This window comes from Sus scrofa, chromosome 9, assembly GCF_000003025.6.
Source record: "Sus scrofa isolate TJ Tabasco breed Duroc chromosome 9, Sscrofa11.1, whole genome shotgun sequence".
NCBI lineage: Eukaryota > Metazoa > Chordata > Mammalia > Artiodactyla > Suidae > Sus > Sus scrofa.
In genome coordinates, this window is record NC_010451.4 from 71,266,682 (window position 1) to 71,287,162 (window position 20,481).

The 20,481-nt window shown below is 39.4% G+C and overlaps 1 protein-coding gene across 3 annotated transcripts in view; it reads left to right on the forward strand.

The window, feature by feature from the left end:
- The window catches only part of CDK14 (cyclin dependent kinase 14), a 632,242-nt gene that overhangs the window by 588,670 nt on the left and 23,091 nt on the right, over positions 1–20,481 (forward strand). The gene's annotated exons all lie outside the window — the stretch shown is intronic.

Below are 20,481 nucleotides of genomic sequence, written 5' to 3' on the forward strand. Positions count from 1 at the left end.
TTTCCTTAACATTTTCTTTGAACAGAGGACAGTAAAATCTATTGTACAGCTCACCGGCGTGATAGCGCTTTGATAGACACTGAGTGACCTAATATACACACTCCAGTGTACTCTAATCTGTGGTCTCCCAGCTCCCACTCGGCAGGAATTCTGAGATGTTGATGGAACCCCGTGATTTAACAGAGCAGCCGGGCTGCCCTTTCACCCCTCACACTGGTTCTGACAGCTGCCTGCCATGTGTAGAGAAAACCTCACAGGCTGAAACCCTGTCACAGAGTAAAGGTCCTTGAATAAACATACAAGCATGATCATGCTACTATTCTAAAATTAAATTGTTTCCTTTTTTAAACTGAATTCGCAGTGGAGAAATTTTTACAACTGAATATCCAGTGTACCCCAAAGTGTACCAAATACCTTCTCCTTTTAAAAATAGAATAACTCAGGCGGTAACCATGGTCCCATCCACATGTATTTGAGTTACCTATCCTTTTGAGATGGATTAAGCCAATTCATCAATGCCCAGGTTTTTCTAGTTTGAGACTGTAACAAGCCTGCCATCGATGATGTATTGTGTCTCCTGGGTTGGTGAGGAAACTCAGTTTGTGTTTAAGCTCTCCATTTAATCCACACTGTCTTTTTACTTTTATCAGGATATTCTTCAGGTAGAAAAGAATGGAGGAGGTTTTAGGCATAACTACCGTCCTAAATATAAAGTTGGTTTAAAAAAAAAAAAAAATCCCTACTCGGCCCAAATAGCATTGTGCTTTATAATTCATTCTTTTCACATACAGTACCCTGCGTTATCATGGCTAATGTTTTCCTGCTGAGCTGCCATCATCTTTTGTCAAGCTGTCAGGGTATTAAATTGATGTACCTTCCACATTTGGATAGAGGTCATTATCCTGTTGCCTGGTTGCATTGCCTCTGCTGAGCAGGTTAACTGCTTGAGGTCTTTCATCTAGATAAATGTTCACCAGCACTTCTGCTCTGTGATGACACAAGCTGTTCCTTAGAGGTCAAACAGTGATGTTATGATAAGTTGTTCCCTTTGAGTTCACAGATACAGAAAGGATCAGAGCCCAAATTTCATCATTGGCCTCAAAATAATGAAAAATGCTCATTTTGGCATATTTGTCCCCAAAGTACTGGATTTGGGGCTCTTTAAGATGTATATACCTATGTTTAATTTTATAGAGAGAGAAAAATTTTGCTTTTAACTGTTTTATTGTTTCAGTATCATGAGGGCTTCCACTCTGTCAGAACTGAACCTTTAGTTCTGATGATGGCAGAAGTAAGTGTGTGTGTGTGTGTGTGTGTGTGTGTACATGCATAATAGATAAAATACATTGTAAATTTTCAGGTTTTCTAGTCTTAAAATGATATTTAGGGTAGTTTAAAAACTACAATAATTAGACTCTTTGGTACCATCCAAATAGGAAGGTCATTTTTAAGTGGGGAGATACAATTAAATCATTTCATTTCAGCAAAAATTGATTTCACTAACAATAATTTTAGTTTGCTCGTATTTCATTTTTTATAATGAAGAGTATACCAAAGTAAAAGGAAAAATGATTTGAAATAATGACAGCATAACCAAATATAAATTTTATAAAAAGCCTGTTTTTGAATTATTTTTAGTTCAATTATTTTCTGGAAATTTTTATGGTGGTAAAATACACAGAACATAAAATGTACCCTCTTAACCATTTTTAAGTGTACAGTTCAGTGGCATGAACTATATCCGCAGTGTTATGCAACCATCACCACTATCCATCTCTAAAAGTTTTTTAGTTGTTTTTTGTTATTTTTTAATTTTTTTATTACATTTCCTTTTTTTTTCCCACAGTATAGCATGGGAACATACATGTATACATAGCATGGGAACATACATGTATACATAATTTTTCCTCCCATTGTTGTGTTACGTTGTAAGTATCTAGACATAGTTCTCAGTGCTTTACAGCAGGATCTCATTGTTAGTCCATTCCAAAAGCAATAGTTTGCATCCGTTAACCCTAAGCTCCCAATCCCTCCTACTCCCTCCCGCTCCCCCCTGGCAACCACAAGTCTATTCTCCAGTCCATGATTTTCTTTTCTGCAAAAAGGTTCATTTGTGCTGTGTTAGATACCAGGTATAAGTGATATCATATGGTATTTGTCTGTCTCTTTCTGACTTACTTCACTCAGGATGAGAGTCTCTAGTTCCATCCATGTTGCTGCAAATGGCATTATTTCATTCTTTTTTATGAGTGAGTAGTATTCCATTGTATATATATACCACATCTTCCTAATCCAATTGTCTTTTAATGGACATTTGGGTTGTTTCCATGTCTTGGCTATTGTGAATAGAGCTGCAATGAACATGCAGGTGCATGTGTCTTTTTTAAGGAAAGTTTTGTCAGGATATATGCCCAAGAGTGGGATTGCTGGGTCATATGGTGGTTCTATGTATAGTTTTCTAAGGTACCTCCATACTGTTCTCCATAGTGGTTGTACCAGCTTACATTCCCACCAACAGTGCAGGAGGGTTCCCTTTTCTCCACACCCCCTCCAGTATTTGTTATTTGTGGACTTATTAATGATGGCCATTCTGACTGGTGTGAGGTGGTATCTCATGATAGTTTTGATTTGCATTTCTCTAATAATCAGTGATGTTGAGCCTTTTTTCATGTGCTTGTTGACCATATGTATATCTTCCTTGGAGAAATGTCTCTTCAGGTCTTTTGCCCATTTTTCAATTGGGTTATTGGCTTTTTTGCTGTTCAATTGTATAAGTTGCTTATATATTCTAGAGATTAAGCCCTTGTCAGTTACATCATTTGAAACTATTTTCTCCCATTCTGTAATTAATCTTTGACAAAGGAGGCAAAAACATAAAATGGGAAAAATGGCAGTCTATTCAGCAAGCATTGCTGGGAAACCTGGACAGCTGCATGCAAATCAATGAAACTAGAACACACCCTCACACCATGCATGAAAATAAACTCAAAATGACTTAAAGACTCAAATATAAGACAAAACACCATCAAACTCCTGGAAGAGAACATAAGCAAAACATTCTGACATCAACCTTATGAATATTTTCTCAGGTCAGTCTCCCAAAGCAAAGAAATAAAAGCAAAACTAAACCAATGGGACCTAATCAAACTGACAAGCTTTCACACAGCAAAGGAAAACAAAAAGGAAACAAAAAGTTTTTTTGTTTTTTAAAGTGGTTTTCCAACTCAAGCAGACCTCTTCATCATGACCAGTGTTGTTATATGAGCTAAAAGATGTTTTTCTGAGTATTTACTTAGAATACTTTTTTAATAAAATCTTTTTTAAAAATGCCACTTCATAGTCTCTTTTAAATCACACATGGAATTTATTGACACTGTATAATTTTAAGCCAAACTGCTTATTTTGAATATTTGACCACTTCACTTCCAATTGGATGATATATTTAGTCTTCTAAAAATATGTTTAGTTTTTTTAATGTGTACTTTTTACTTTCAATAACTGGACTATATTTTAGATTATTGTTTGATTATTATTGTTTGCTTATTTTGAATATTTGACCACTTCACTTCCAATTGGATGATATATTTAGTCTTCTAAAAATATGTTTAGTTTTTTTAATGTGTACTTTTTACTTTCAATAACTGGACTATATTTTAGATTATTGTTTGATTATTAAGGATCAGTTATGGGCAGCCTACAAATTTTATCATAAAACAGAACTTAAAACCTACCTAGAAGTACCATCTTAGTGAACTAGAAATCAGTGAGATCAGACATCTTGATAATTTTATTTATGTATTCCCTAATATCTGTTAGGTGACATAGAAGCAAGCATGAATGAAACAGTTGAGAACTACCATTACAGGAAGATTCTGTCTTCCTTTTCCTATCCACTGATTACAGCTGATGACATCATCATCAATGCAGTGCCCAAACTTCTAGCTTAGCATCCTCCATAATGTGCCATTTCTTAACTAGGCTTTGAGCTAGACATAAAGACCTGCAAATCCCCTCTAAAGATATCTTAAAATCCATTTTCTCTTCTACACTCTGAACTGTCTTTTATCCTTAGTTGAGGCCTTCTTTATCCCTCATCTGCTCCCTAAGTTGTTTCTCTGCTGTCCCGTACCACATCCATCTTTCTTACTGCCAAGAGGGTTTTCTTTCCAAAACACCAGCCTGATCAGTTACTCCCTGCCTAGGAATGTTCTAGTGGGTCCCTTTGGCTGGAGAGTGAAGAATACAGAGCCCTACACAGCATGGCCCTGATTGATCTTTCCACTTGTTCCTCTAAACCCACTCCTTGCTCCAGCTGTAGGATGCTGTGACTGGTAAACACATCTCACCCTCCTATTCCTTAGTGTGTTTCCCTCTGTGTGGAAATGCCTCCTTCCTTAGTCCCTCAGATGTATTTCTCTAGGAAGCCTTTTGTTTTACTTCTCCAGAAGGAGGTCACTGTTCTTACTTTTTGACCCTGTACCTTACTATGTTACTCACATTAATTTTTTATTCTTTTTTATAGCTGAGTAGTATTCCATTGTGTATATATATACCACATCTTCTTAATCCATTCATCCGTCAATGGACATTTAGGTTGTTTCCATGTCTTGGCTATTGTGAATAGTGCTACAATGAACATACAGGTGCATGTGTCTTTTTCATTGAAAGTTTTGTCAGGATATATGCCCAAGAGTGGGATTGCTTGGTCATATGGTAGTTCTGTGTAGTTTTCTGAGGTACCTCCATACTGTTTTCCATAGTGGTTGTACCAATTGACATTCCCACCAACCATGCAGGAAGGTTCCCTTTTCTCCACACCCTCTCCAGCATTTGTTATTTGTGATCTTATTAATGATGGCCATTCTGACTGGTGTGAGGTGATACCTCATAATAGTTTTTATTTGCATTTCTCTAATAATCAGGGATATTGAGCATTGTTTCATGTGCTTGTTGGCTATCTGTATATCTTCTTTGAAGAAATGTCTATTCAGATCTTTTGCCCATTTTTCAGGTGGGTTGTTCGTTTTTTTGTTGTTGAGTTGTGTGAGTTGTTTGTATATTTTAGAGATTAAGCCCTTGTCACTTGCATCATTTGAAACTATTTTCTCCCATTCTGTAAGTTGTCTTTTTGCTTTTTTTATGGTTTCCTTTGATGTGCAAAAGCTTGTCAGTTTGATTAGGTCCCATTGGTTTAGTTTTGCTTTTATTTCTGTTGCCTTGGGAGACTGACCTGAGAAAACATTTGTAAAGTTGATGTCAGAGAATGTTTTGCCCATGTTCTCTTGTAGGAGTTGGATGGTGTCTTGTGGTATGTTTAAGTCTTTAAGCCATTTTGAGTTTTTTTAACTCACATTAAATTTTATGTCACTGTATTTTATTTTTGTCTTGGTGCCCCAGCTCAAATTTTAAATAAAAATCTAGAGGAGTTCCCGTTGTAGCACAATGCAGTGGAAACGAATCCGACTAGGAACCATGCAGTTGCGGGTTTGATCCTTGGCCTCACTCAGTGGGTTAAGGATCTAGTGTTGCCATGAGCTGTTGGTGTAGGTTGCAGACGCAGCTCAAATCTGATGTTGCTGTGGCTGTGGTGTAGGCCAGCAGCTGTAGCTCCAATTGGACCCCTAGCCTGGGAACGTCCATATGCCGTGAGTGTGGCCCTAAGAGGCAAAAAAAAAAAAAAAAAAAAAAAAATCTAGAGAACAGTAACCCAGTGTGGGGAAGTCATTCAGCCTCTAGCAAGATGTCTGGAAATCTTCTTATGACAATTCAAGTTGTTGTTGTTGTTATCATTATTATTATTAGGCCACACCCACAGCATGCAGAAGTTCCTGGGCCAGGGGTCAAACCTGCATCACAGCACTGGCCCAAGCCACAGTAGTGACAATGCTGGATCCTTAACCACTGAGCCACCAGGGAACTCCAAATTTTATTTTTGTTAGTTTGTCTCTCCTATCAAATTTTTAGTTCCTATAAAGCATGAATCACATCTTATTTCTCTAGTTTTCCAGCTAGGATGAATGTAGCCCTTTATACCCAGAATCTTTCCTAATTTCCTCTTCTTCTCTAAAAGTCATCTTGAGAACAGCTGCTGCTTCTCTTTTCCCAACAGCCTTCATCCCCTTTACCAAAGAAAGCATCCTCTCATCCATCCCAACATGACCATGTAGAATTATAATGAGCCGTACAAATCTGTAGGTAAAAAGCAAAGGGTTAGATCCGTTTGCAGGTGCCCAGAAAACACCCAGACTCGTTCTAATAATAAATACTGTGCTTCCAGGGATGTGGCTATTTATGTGGGGGGAACAGAGGCCACCTTCATACACCTCATTAAGAGATGCATTTCTGATAAAAGTTTAGTGTTTTTTGTTTTTTGTGTTTTTTTAGGGTCGCACCCGAGGCATATGGAGATTCCTAAGCTAGGGGTCAAATCGGAGCTATAGCTGCTGACCTACACCACAGCCACAGCTACACAGGATCTGAGCCACGTCTGTGACCTACACCACAGCTCACAGCAATGCTGGATCCTTAACCCACTGAGCAAGGCCAGAGATCGAACCTGTGTCCTCATGGATGCTAGTCAGATTTGTTTCAACTGAGCCACAATGGGAACTCCTAAAAGGTTAGTTTTATGTTTAATATTTATGTTCAGATATTTTTTTAATAAATATTTTGTCACTTTGATCAGTTTATCTTGGGAACTTTTTTAGATTAAATTCCTGATATATTTATGCTATAGCATATTATAGAATGATAAATAAATTCCAGGATAAGAGTATATTATGTTAGGATAAAATTCTGTTAGGGAGGTGTGATGGAAGTAAAGGATGAAATGAAATTTCCAGCTCTTAAAGAATAATTTCATCACATGCTTTTAAAAAGAGAAGATGATAGATCAAATAGACTTATAATTACATTGGACCAAGTTTAAAGAATGATGTGAAATCTTTACTTTAAAAATGTCAATATTTTCAATAAGCCAGACATTACATTCCTTGCTACTGTTAAGTTTATCATCAAAATATTCTATCTCAGTTTTAAAATATTCAGAAGAGTACCTAGTTTAACAAAAACATTTATGGAATATTCAAGCAAAAAAGATTGAAGACTGTTAAATTACAATGATCAGATTCCAGTCCTGGAAATGCTGAGCAAATGTATGGAATGTTTATGTCCTACACCTTTAAAAGGGTCTCACCATTACTTTATTCTGCTGTTATTAATGGACACGTAGGCAGAAGCACTTTCCTCCCAATTATGCTAAACAGTAGTATCTGAGGACTAATCAGTAGCCACCAAGAACACGGGGTTTCTGCAGCTCTCTGTGGCTGGCCCTATGCCAAAGCACCTTGCTAATCTCCACTGGGTATGGTACTTACTGGATTTCTTATGTAAGCACATGGCTTCTTTTCCCCACTTTATAAATTCCTGTCCTTGCTGCTGATCTAGCATGAAAGAAGCTGGGGCGAGAGTTCAGTGTTCTTATTTGGATTTAGAATTATATACTTGAGAAATTAATGACATCCAACATTGTCATTTAACACACAACTTTCTAGCCTTGAAATGTTTTTATTGCACTAGAGCTCATGGACAATGGGTTAAATGTGTAATAGGATTGTTTCTGATGGATCCACAGTTTTCAGATTGCCCCTGTCAGCCAAGATACCAAACCACAACCACATGATTAACTCAAATAGATGTTCCCTTTGAGAAAACATCATCACTTATCATAAAAGAAGCTTGTGATGCAAGATGCATTACAAATTGACAACACTCTTGCCTTCAAGGAGTTTACTTTCTAGTTTTGATGAAAACTTAAATAATAATGCAGTTCATGCCACAGTTGTTAAGTAGTCATTAAAATAATATTTAATGACCTATGGAAATATGGTCTATGCTTATCAGTAAGTAAAAACAGCAGGTTGCAAAACAGCTGTGTATAGTACAACCCATGTCAGTAACTGAAGCGTAGTCATATATGCAGAAAAAGAAGGTGAAGATATTCAGCAAAATGTTAACAATCTTTCTCTCTTGAGCAGGTAGAACTTTGGATGAGTTTAACAGCTTTTTTGTTCATTTGTAACTTCTACAGTGAGGAGACCCTTTTGGTAATATTGGGCCTGGAGTGACTCTAGGTTTTAGATGTGAGGCTATGGGCTGTGAACAGGAGAACAGACAGTTGAGACAAACTGGAAGACTTGCATCATTTGGGGGGGGCAGATCATTTTGGGGGGCCAGAGTGGAGGTCATCCTTCCTGCAGAGGAGGGCCAGATACCCATCCGCACACTCTTATCAGCCCAGCTTCCGTCTGTTTTCTCTGGCAACAGATCCTATCCTTACTGGAAAGCCAGGAATGATTGGTGATGTGACAAAAATGAACTGTCCCATGAAGCTCTTGGGTGACACACACTTAGGCCACCTGAAGCCTCCAGGAGTGAGGAGGGCAAATCAGGGATACATATACAGTCCTAATGCCCCATTTTCTGCAGCCTCCATCCCAGATTTCTCTCAGCTTTTCTCACTGCTGAAGAGTATTTTGACATTTTGCCCTTAGGGGGTTTAGGGGGAGAGGACTTTGTCTTACACTTGAGGCGTAGCTCTGCCCCCTTACAAGCTAGATTATGTGGAAAGTTCCTGAATGTCTCAGTTCATATCAGGAAATATCTTTCAGATGGGGATTGTACCACCTGCCTTGCCTCCTTTAAATGACAATTTGAGAGAACAAGAGGGAAGAAGTTTTTTTTTTTATTATTATTATTATTATTTTTCTTTTTCAGCCACACCTGTGGCATCTGAAAGTTCCAGGGCCAGGAATTAAATCTCAGCCAGGGCTGCAACCTACACCACAGCTGCAGCAACACTGGAACCTTAATGCCTGCTACGGGCAGAGAATTGAACCCATGCCATCAGAGACAAGCCAGATCATTAACACTGCACCACAGTGGGAACTCTGCTTTTTTTTTTTTTTTTTTAAGAAAAGACCTTATCCAAGTACAAGAGATTCCTATTGGAAAACCTAACTTTACCTTGAGAGATTATCCAGAGACTCAGTTTTCATTGACATTTTTACCAGATCCTCTTTCCTTGAAAATGCTGATGAGTAAATTTTGCATCAGAGAGGGAAAGCACGCACTTTCCCTTAGCATGAAGTACAGCATTCCCAGGCCTGTCTGTTTCAGTGAGTACAGTGTGCTCAGAGAGGCACACTGCAAACTTCTAATGCCCCTTCTAAAGGGCTTAATCAAGCTACAGGGTGTATGATTCAGAGGGCGCAAAATAAGTTATTATGAAAAATCTTCTCTGTGGCAGGGAAAAAGCAGATTGTTTCCATTAATTTTACGAGTGATTTTGTTTTTGTTGGCTGAAAACTAACCCCGGAGTAGGGGTGATGCACAGTGGGAGGGAGGTCTCATTGGAACAGCACAAGGATTGTGTCACAGGCTGTCTTACGAGAGTCTCACAAGCACATGTGACCAGCCACTGCAACTCCATATATTCAAAGCTGGGTTCTTCTCCCGGTCCCAGTCAGCTTCCCCTCCCAGCTTTTCTCCTCTCATCCGTGGTCCCACTCTGCTTGCTGTGGCTCCAGCTTTACTTTCACCTGCATCTCCCATGGGCCTCCAGGGCCTGCCCATCTTTTCTTCGAACGGTCTCTTGAATGTCTGCCCCTTTCTCCCTTCTCTCACCTCACACCTGCATTTCTGGAAGAGATTCTCTGGGCTCAGCCAGTCACACAGCAAACATAGTGAGTGCTTGCTGTGACTACAAGCTCCCCCTTGTTTCCCTCCACCCAGAGGGACGACACATAATAAGTCTTCCGAAATGCTGTTTTCATCATGTCATTTCCTTTCTCGGAGATTTGAAGGGACTCTTTATTTCTTTCCACCATGAGTCTCACCTCTTCTGTTTAGCTTTCAAGGCTTTTCACAGTCTGACTCCATCCTGCTAGACTCTACCCCAAATGTCTCGCTTTCTCTGCTCAGATCTGATGCTGTCTCCATGTTTCATGTAGTGATTTTCTCCACACACTTTACATACACACTTGCTCTGTATATGCCGGGCGCAGTGCTAAGTGCCTGAGAACATGATGTAATTCCTCCCATTGGAAGCACCAAAAGTCTAAAGGTGGAACTATGTAAGGAAACAACATGATAAGATGTGATCAAGGTTACATAAAGTGTGCTGGGTAAGTTCAAAGAAGAAAGTGCCGATTCCACTTGAGGAAGTGTCCAAAGGGAGCCAAGTCATACTGAAGTCCAGATCTAAGCCCCATGAATAAGAATAGAACTTCAAATGAGGAAGGAGTCAAGAGTCAGATGCAAGGAGAGTCAGGATGGGAGCATGCAAGGACAAGAGGATGGGTCCTGGGCTGTCACTGAGATCAGTGTTAGAATGTGGAGGGCTCATCTTTATTAAATGGTAGGTGTCCAGCTTAACATTTCTGAATTGGTGGCATGAAGGCCATACTGGGAGCCGACACAGAGGCATAGGATTATGACGGCCTAAGCATAGAATAGGTGTTGGATATGGTTATGATAGGACAGAAATATTGGGGTCAAATTGAGAAAGGCTTTGTTTGCCAGCCCCAGAAGCATGGACTTTATCCTGTTAGCAGTTGGAAGAGAGGCCATCACAGGGGAGGTTGGCCAGCCAGCAGGATTGGGGCAGGTCATGGGTGAACTCGTGATTGACTTTCCCAGACACAAGTCTCGAGAGGAGCTGCATCAACCTAGGAGAAAGGGACCTCTTTTTCTAACTTGCATAAGGGCACACTTGTTGCAAGTGTAGCCCCAGTTGTCATCTCTATTTTAGGAAAAGGATTCTGGCCATAAATACTCTTCAAGGATTCAGTTAATGTTTATTGAGCACCTCCTAAGGTTCAGATACAATTCTGGACCCCGGAGAGCCAGTGGTAATAAGACAGAACTATCTCCACCCTCAGAGCCCAGAGAAAGTAAGTGATGATGCTAGAGATAAAAGAACTGTTTAGGGGACTTGCTTTTCTCTTGGCCTTTCACTCTGCAGTGCTACCCACATTTTAAAGCCCAGGTCAATTCCAGCCACCCTCCCCAGTAGCAGTCCTTATTGGTCTCCTTCTCCAAAGCACCTATTTTAAAAACTTTTTTAAAAAACTCGGATACTTAACTTTTTCCTGATTACAGAAATAACATATATTCAGTATAAAAATTCAAAAACAATATAAGTACCTAATATAAAGAGAACATACACTCCCTAAAAAGAACCAATTTGCATTAACATAAATTCCTTTAATATTTGACTTGCATACAACCACCAATGTTTCGGCACAGTCGTCTTCATCTTCCTCATTATAAAGCGGGAAAATTACACCTAAAATTATGGTTTTAGACCTCATTCCTGGGAGAGAACAGAACTATTTTTACAAGTTTATTGAGATGTATTTCACACACCATAAAATTCACACATTTAAAGTGTGCAGTTCTGTAGTTTTTATCATACTCACAGAGTTGTGCAAACATCACCACGATCTAATTCCAGAACATTTTCATCATCCTAAAAAGAAACCACATACCTATTAGCATTCATTCCCTATCCCCATTTCCCTCCAGCCCCACAGCCCCAGACAACCACTAATCTACTCTCTGTCTCAGTGGATTTGAAATTCTGGGCATTTCGCATAAATGGAATCATACATATGTGACCTTTTGTGACTGGCTTCTTTCACTTAACATAATGTTTTCAAGGTTCATCCATGTTGCAGCATGCATCAGTACTGTGTTTTTTCTTTCCTTTTTTTTTTTTTTCAAAGTAATATTCATTCTATGGATATATCACATTTTATATATCCATTCTTCAGTTGACAGACATTTGGGTTCTTTCCACTTTAGGGCTATTATGAATAGTACTGCTCTAAACATTAAGGTGGCTGCATCATTTTGCATTCCAACCAGCAATGTATGAGGATTCCAATTCCTCCATATTCTCATAGGATTCCTTTGAAAGAAGGAGCTGCCTCGACTGTGGAGTAGAAGGGTCTGAGGCAGGCTGGGTGGCTGCTAATGGTCCATTCATTGTATATGTGCAAATTAGAAAAGCTTTGTCTTCCAAGTTTACGATGAAGTCTGAAAATGTGCTTTTGAGTGAGTCCTTCCTTGGGGGGGATATTTATATGAGTTAATGCTCTTCACCACAAAGTCACATTTGACTGTATTCTTTCAGCCATCACATGAATCCAAAAGGTGGCCTTTGGTTTGTCTTTTCTTTAAATTCTGAGACAGGAAAAGAGCATGGATTTAGATATTAAGAGCTCTGGACTCTTGCTGACCCCATGGAATCTATGATAATTGAAACATTCTCTTTGAGGGCTAGTTAGTTAGTGATACCCCTTAAGAGAAAAATATGCACATCATGAGATTTTATACTTGGTAATACTCTGGAAAATAATAGAGCTAAGATAAATCTGTAGGAAGAAAGAAACTCCAAAAGCAGGTTAAAAGGAAAATATTTGTTCAATAAAGCATGAGAACAGGATCAGAATTAAATAAAGGAGTGATGGAGAACAGTTACATTATTTAAAACAGTACCATCATTTTAACCAACTATATGACCTCTTTAAAATTTCCTCTAAGGGGGAGTTCCCACCATGGTACAATGGAAACGAATCCAACTAGGAACCATGAGGTTGCAGGCTTGATCCCTGGCCTTGATCAGTGGGTTAAGGATCCAGCATTGCCATAAGACGTGTGGCACAGGTCACAGACGTGGCTCGGATCCTGTGTTGCTGTGGCTACGGTGTAGGCTGGCAGCTCTAGCTCTGATTCGACCCCTAGCCTGGGAACTTCCATATGCTGTGGGTGCAGCCCTAAAAAGCAAAAAAAAAAAAAAAAAAAAAAAAAAAAAATTTCCTCTAATTCGTTTAAATATAATAATTACTCTTTGCCCTTGTAACAAAATATTCTATTTTGTTAAAAATATATAGTTAAGTACCCTGGTAAGCTCTTTGCCATATGCTGCAATTAAGACATTCTTCTTCTTTTCATATTGCAGTCAGAACACTTAAGAATTAAACAGCTACTTCAATATTAGATTTACATCCAGACTTTAGTAAGAGCAAATATCACAGGGAGTGCATGGAAACCTCTTAAGACAGATGGTCAGTAACTTCTTCCAGAAATATTTTTGAACACAGTAATGTTCCTTTCACCGTTCATCTGGTAATTTTTGTCCTTTTTATGATGAACTACTCTATTTGTTGAGGATTGTAGTAATTTTCAGACCAGGAAGAGTAAGGGAACCAGAATCTATTGAGTGATCCCGGAGTGCTGAGACCTCTTTTGTGATTCATTGTAAATTTATTAAAAAAAAAAAAGAAATTTGATTTCCAAGAGTTAAATAAATGTTCTTAGGAGTATCACTTAAATATTCCTCCTGTATTTTAACTCATACCTTGTAACAAAATACAAGTGTTGATCAACCCTCGATGGAATTGAGAGGAAGGAAGGAAGGAAGGAAGTAGAGAAAGAATCTAGTGTTTATCCCCTCCCACACTGAGCAACAAGAAAGCACTAGCCAAACAAAACAGAGCCCTCAATGTTAGTGGATTTCCCTAGAGTTGTAGTCAGTTGTCAGTTCCTTCCCTTTCTGAGTTCTCCAGATAAGGGCTGGATGCTTAGGACCAAGGCTGTAGTATGTGTGTATAGACAGATAGGTATCTTAGCTACAGATAAGATAAATAGGTGATAGGTATATAGACAAGTAATCATGAGAAACATGCCTCCGTTATGTTTAGAGTATGATTTTCAAAATTTGCAGTTAAAATTTTAAATGAATATGACCAAGTCCAAATCTTCTGTCTCAGTGCTCAGTATAGAATATACTTATAAAAAACTAGTCCTTGGATAAAGAAAGCAATTCCATTGCCTTATTGTCAACATTATCTCATACCTTGAAATAAGGTGTGACTGTGGAACAAGTTTATCAATATGTTGTATGACTGTTGATCACTTTAGAAATAAGAGTTTCAAACCTACTTTCCTTTCTGTAAATACAAAAATTAAAAGTATGTTAAATTTGAAACGTTTGGAGTTCCCATTGGGGTGCAGCAGAAATGAATCCAACTAGTATCCATGAGGGTGCAGGTTTGATCCCTGGCATTGCTCAGTGGGTCAGGGATACGGCGTTGCTCTGGACTGTGGTGTAGGTCGAAGTCGTGGCTCGGATCCCATGTGGCTGCGGCACAGGCTGGCAGCTGTAGCTCCGGTTTGACCCCTAGCCTGGGAAGCTTCGTATGCCGTGGGTGCAGCCCTAAAAAAAAGCAAAAAAAAATTTGAAGGGTTCATCTTTAATATAGTAATAATCAAATTTTAGTGCCTAAAAGTGTGTACTTATTGATATTCTTTCTTCACACTAGTGTCTTATATGTTTGTAGTCAAAGAGGTTGAGTAGTATTTGACATCTGTGATTTTCTATTTTGATATCATAGCTCTCTTTTTCCTCTTTATCATTTTGCTACATTATTAATGCGTTGAAAAGATATTACCACTAAAAAACACAAAATAATTCAATTTTGAAATACAATGTGAAGCATGAAACATTTTACTTCTTCCTTTTCTGAACAATTTTCTCTTAAACATAAGAATTTTTTTAGAAGTTTCTGTCGTGGCTCAGTGGGTTAAGAACCTGACTAGTATCCATGACAATGCAGTTTCGATCTCTGGCCTCACTCTCTGGGGTAAGGATCCGCCGTTGCTGTGAGCTGCAGTGTAGGTCACAGACGTGGCTCAGATCTGGCCTTGCTATGGCCGTGGCTTAGGCCAGCAGCTACAGCTGCAATTCAACCCCTAGTCTGGGAACTTTCATATGCCACAGGTGCAGCCCTAAAAAGAAAGAAAGAAAAGAATTTTAAAATTATTATTAATAAGTCCATACTTTATTTCCTCAAAACATAAGGATATTTAGCAAGTCTTTAAATAGTGCCAAACAGGTTTAGTTTTTCATTGCAGTTGGCAAACATTAACCATCTCACTAACTCAGAGTTACAGGGTCAGCAGTTATTTATCACATTGTGTATGTATATTAATTGTACAAATAATAAGTTGTTTATTCCAATAATTAAATTTCAATAATAAAATTTTTTATTGCCAAGTATTCAAATGACACATGGAAATATCTAGTGGAACCTAATTCCCAGCCTGCGGAATCTTCTTCCAGAGGTAGCCACTATTAATAGCTAGTATATATCTTTCCAGATCCTTTTTGATATACATGACATTTCTTGCCTATAATTTCTAAGAATACTGTTCCTTAAGTTTTACCCAGATTCAAATTATATTAAATTCAAATTACCCAACCTGAGAGTGAGACTCAATTTGAGAATTCCAGTTTTTCACCAGAGATCTAGAAACTTTCCTATTGCTAGAAGGAAGAAATAACAAGCAAAAATAAAATGCTGTAAAGCTCAACAGATGTATCCAGTACCACTGTTCATTTTTTAATATAAAAGCATGGATTTTCTTGTATAGCTTGTGTGTGTGTGTTTTTCTTTTTACCTTATCAAATTCTGTTCTATTGCTTTTCACAATTGAATCTTCTCTCCTACCTATATAATTTAAGTATTAGTTTCTACCATTACTGCACAGTAGAAAGGGTATGGGATTTGGAGTAATAAAATCTGGGTACCCAGTTCCAACTTTGCCACTTACTAGCTATGCGTCCTTAAGTAAATTATGTATGTTCTCCACCCCTTATTTTCCTCTTTGAAATAAGGAATGGCAAAAACCAGCTACCTCACTAGGATTGTTTTGAGATTAGATAAATTGCAGTTCTTCCCCAGGGACTTGTGATCCAAATTAGACATGATAGTCATTGTATTATTCAGAATGGGCTAAATTTTGTTATGGCTTAATTTAACAAATGTTTGTTCCTTGTCAACCCTGAGTGTCCAGTATGAGTTAGGAGGGGCTCTACTCAGAGATGCAGGATAACAGACACTGTACGTCCATACATGCTCCCTCAGTCATCTTGGCAGGGAGAAGAGGAATACTGCCCCTTACGAAACCACATGGCGGTGTACCTCTAGTTGGTCAGTACAAGTCGAACAGTCATGTGTAACTGCCAAGCAAGACGAGCAGGGCGTTGTGCGCAGGGTCCAGAAGATGGAGCTGGAAATTAGTGAAGAGTACTAATGGCCACCACAGAAATGCTCAGAAACATCAATGTAAAGCATCTCAAGGGAAGGGTGAAAAGTCATTCCTTGTTATTTTTTCTTTGATCCCAAAGATATTCAAGGAAAATTTCCAAGGGAGGAATACAAGTCTGGGGACAAAAGTGGAAGCTTTGTGTGGGTGTCAAGCATGGTGGAAAGGAACATAGGGCGAAGACTTCCATAAGAAAAAAAAGTGGGATTCCTGTTGTGGTTCAGAGGGTAAGGACCCGACCTAGTCTCCGTGAAGACGCAGGTTCAATACCTCACCTTGCTCTGTGGGTTAAGGAACTGGCCTTACTGTGAGCTGTGTTGTAGGTCCCAGACGTGGTTCAGATCTGGTGTTGCTGTGGCTATGGTGTAGGCCGATAGCTGTAGTTCTGATTCGACCCTTAGCCTGGAAACCTCCATATGCCACAGGAGCAGCCCTAAAAAGGGGGAAAAAGAAAAAAAGAAAAGGATGGCTCTCTGTGAAACAAGCTGGTTTCATATGTGAGTAGAGATTGATCTCGAAGCTTCTAGATGTGAAAAGGGCTGCAAACTGCAGCCTAGGTGAACTCCTCCTCAGTCCACTCTGTGTATCATCAGATATACGATGCCTGCTTCACACAGCCCTTAAAGCCACTTCCCCCCACCTTGGTGCTAGGTTCCTGGTGTTGCCCCCGCCTTCTGGTCTCACCATCAGCATTGGGTTCTTGTTTTGGCCTTTGCACAGCCCCTGTCGCTCTTTACAACAGAAGGTCACCACCCAGTCCAGGTAGGCCGTGCTGGTTTCACAAGCCACTAAAAGTCACAACAAGGCTTTCTTTCTATCCCCTCAGAACCTCTAAAGAGCATCCACTTTCTTTGGTGCTTTAAAGTAAAGGAAGTAAGCCTCCCTTATTATTTGTGAGGAAGACATGTCAACAGAAATGAAAAAAGTTTAGATTTCATTATCCCAAGCCCAGTGTTTCCTAAAATTCCTCCTCATTGGGCTAATTGCAGAAGGGTTACAAGTCACCAAGATGTGTAGGATACCAAATGTATATGTTTAGAATTTCTCTGATCAGAACAGTCCTTCAAAAATATCAGCAACGGCATTGGAATGGTATGAGTGAGTGTGTATGTGTGTGTGTGTGTTGTGTGTGTGTGTGCGTGTGTGCTGAGGGAAGGGCAGCAAGGGAAGAGGGAATGGGAAGCTTCTAAGAGAAGAAATGAGGAAAGGTCTTGTTGCATTTAATCACTAGAAAACTGGGGTCAAGAAACTATGTCAATTTTGTTTTTGAAACTCTCAGTCTCTTTATTTTATGCTCAAGGGAAGAGATAGTATAAAATTAAGTTGTATGAAAGTAAAATTCTGTGGACCAGAGAACTGAAGCGGTGCTGTGCAGATTCCCTTGAACACCCAAACCAGTGAACAGATTGGTGGCAGTAGCAAGGAAGAGGAACAATTAGGTGTGGTTTCTATGGCAACCTTGGGCTGATGGGAGTAAGACTGAGGAATCATGATTCATCCCTGGCTCCACATTTTCCTTGTCCCTTTGTAATTGGTTCCTAAGGATTTGCAGCCCTTGGCATCTAGGTGCTACCAAGCCAGGTTACAGAGACACACCTGGTAACCAAGGCTAGCCAGGGAGGCACAAGTTATTCATGTGCCTGAGATGAACAGGGTACCAGTGTAGATAAGGTTTAACCAGAGAGATGAACGTGAGCAAGAATCATCAGAATGCCAAACTTCCAGGCCAGGTCCTGGAATGCCACAGCTCTGAAATGACAGCACCAAAGTAAGACCGTAGAAGCCTGTTCAGTCTGTAAAGTATAGACGTAAAAGACCATGAGTTGGTTTTCTGATGATAAGAAGAAACATTGTTATTGATAAGAGAGACAGAAGTCAGTCCAGAGAGTAGGAGTGGGTTGTACCGGGTTCCAGCACATATTTCTGAGCTTCAGCTTCTTCAACCATAAGATGACGTAAAAATGCCTGCCTTGAAGGTTGCTGTGGGGACCAGAGGCACAAGAAACCCTCCCAGTTGCTCCAATGAGTTGTCTGTGACCCTTCCTGAGAGGGAAACTGTGGGTGGCCACATTAAGAACAATTGCAAAATCTTGGCTGATGTTGTTTTGACTTAATAAGGAAAATAAGAGTTAGTGTCATTAGCAAAGCTATGAGAAGCCCTCATAATGATTTTTACTTTTGTAACAACATGATAATAAAAATAGCACAAAAGAAATAAAGCAATTATCAATGGCATTTAATATAACTGGTAGGAATGGGTACTATGGAATTAATTTCCATTTATCTTTAATCCTACATTAATGTCGCTACATCACTGATGCTGATAATGACTTTAGTAGAGAGTAAAGAGGGGGAGGGGGAGGGATGGTATGGGGGTGAGGGGAAGAGTCTTGGAGTCAACTCTTCATACTCTGTAGATCATCTCTTTAGATCCCTGTATGGAGATCCACAGTGCCTATTTAGGCTTTTCCTGTTGGCAGTTCACTTCACCAGATAGAATGGACTAGGTTCTGCATCCCTTGAAGGAAACATGATGCACAGATTAGGTGAGATTTTTGTTTTGTTTTTGTTTGCTTGATTGTATTTTTATCATTTGGGGAGGGTGTAGGAAATCATATAAGCCTTTACCCCCTAACAACAGGAGTGTCCCTAGTCTGTGCCTCTTGGTTCAAAAGGCATTACCTTCAGTTACTTAACATTCAAGGAATGTTACTTCCTCTGCAGTATGCTCTAAAATTTGTGCCTAGATGCTGGAAATGCTGCTTGATGCTTCAGCATTCTGACCGACCAGTCTTGAGGTTCTTGACCTGCAGTCCGTGGGTCTATGCATGGTATGCAGGTCTGTAAGCCAACTGAAATTGTAGGGGAAAACCTGCGTGTAGTTAGATATGCAGATAGAGTTTTCTGGAGAGCCTTCCTTGTTGATCATCTGGTTCTCCAGTTTGGCAGTGACTCAGGTTAAGAATGATTACAGTCTGAGTGCTCTGTGCCTGTGCTCTTGCTGGCAGTTGTATTTGTCAGTGTTTTGCCCACGTAGGAGCTGGTTGCAGTAGAAAAAAGAGTGACAATGTTAAAGAAAACATTTTTAGTAAGAAAAATCACATCCTCACATTCTGATTTAAAACCGATCTAGTACATAGTAATGCAACATTTCCTATGCAATACCACTAAAAACTCATCAAATAATGTCCTCAAAATGTGTGCATTTTGGAGTTCCCATGATGGGAACCATCATGCCTCAGCAGAAACAAACCCAACTAGTATCCATGAGGATGTGGGTTCGATCCCTGGCCTCGCTTAGTGGGTTGGGGATCTGGCATTGCCATGAGCCATGGTGTAAGTCACAGACGAGGCTCAGATCCTGTGTTGCTCTGGCTCTGATGTGGGCCGGCAGCTGTAGCTCTGACTGTGATGTGGGCTGGCAGCTGTAGCTCCGATTCGACCCTTAGCCTGGGAAACTCCATATGCCATGGGTGCGGTCCTAAAAACAAACAACAACAACAACAACAAAAAGTGTGCATTTTACCATAAATAAAATTAATCTAAAAACATGAATATATATTGGGCTATAATTAATAATATGCATATTTTGGGGGTGAAGTGTACTGGTATCTGCAGCTTACTTTGAAATGCATCAAAATAGGATGGATTAGTGGATGGATAGAGCACAGGCAGAGGAATAGATAGGTTATAAAGCAAGCACGTCAAAATGGTAATTGTAGTATCTTGTAGTAGGGATGAGGATGCTCACTTATAATTCTCTTGTTTTTCTGTATATTTGAAAAATTTAGTAAAATGTTGGGAAAATATATGATCCTAATATTTAGAGTACAGACAGCTGTACTGTACAGATGCAGAAGACAGAATAAGGGCTGAAAGAAGTGAACGGAAGTTGATTTTATAACTTTGATATTTATTGATTCAATTTAGAGGTAATTCTTTAGTACCTAGAAGCAAATCTACACGTTTGAATTTCAAGTGCAAAGGATTTATGGTCAAGAGGAATTACTGTGCTGTATCTGTGTGCTTAGCAGGACAACCTTCTGAACAGTGACCATGGCTGCATATTCTCCCCAGATTTGGTAGTGTTTGCAGTTTTATTTGGAGCTTGTTCTAACACAAAGCTCTTCTTGCCATTAATTGTTTTCTAGTCTCTCTAAATATTTCCTTGTTTGTTTTCACACCATGAGTCTTAGTAGATTCCCTTTACCTATATGCTTCAGGTATGTCTTACCTGAATCACCTTTCCTTTGTATGTCGACAGTCTTAACTTACTGCATCCCAGAGAGCGAAGGAAAAAGTTGATGT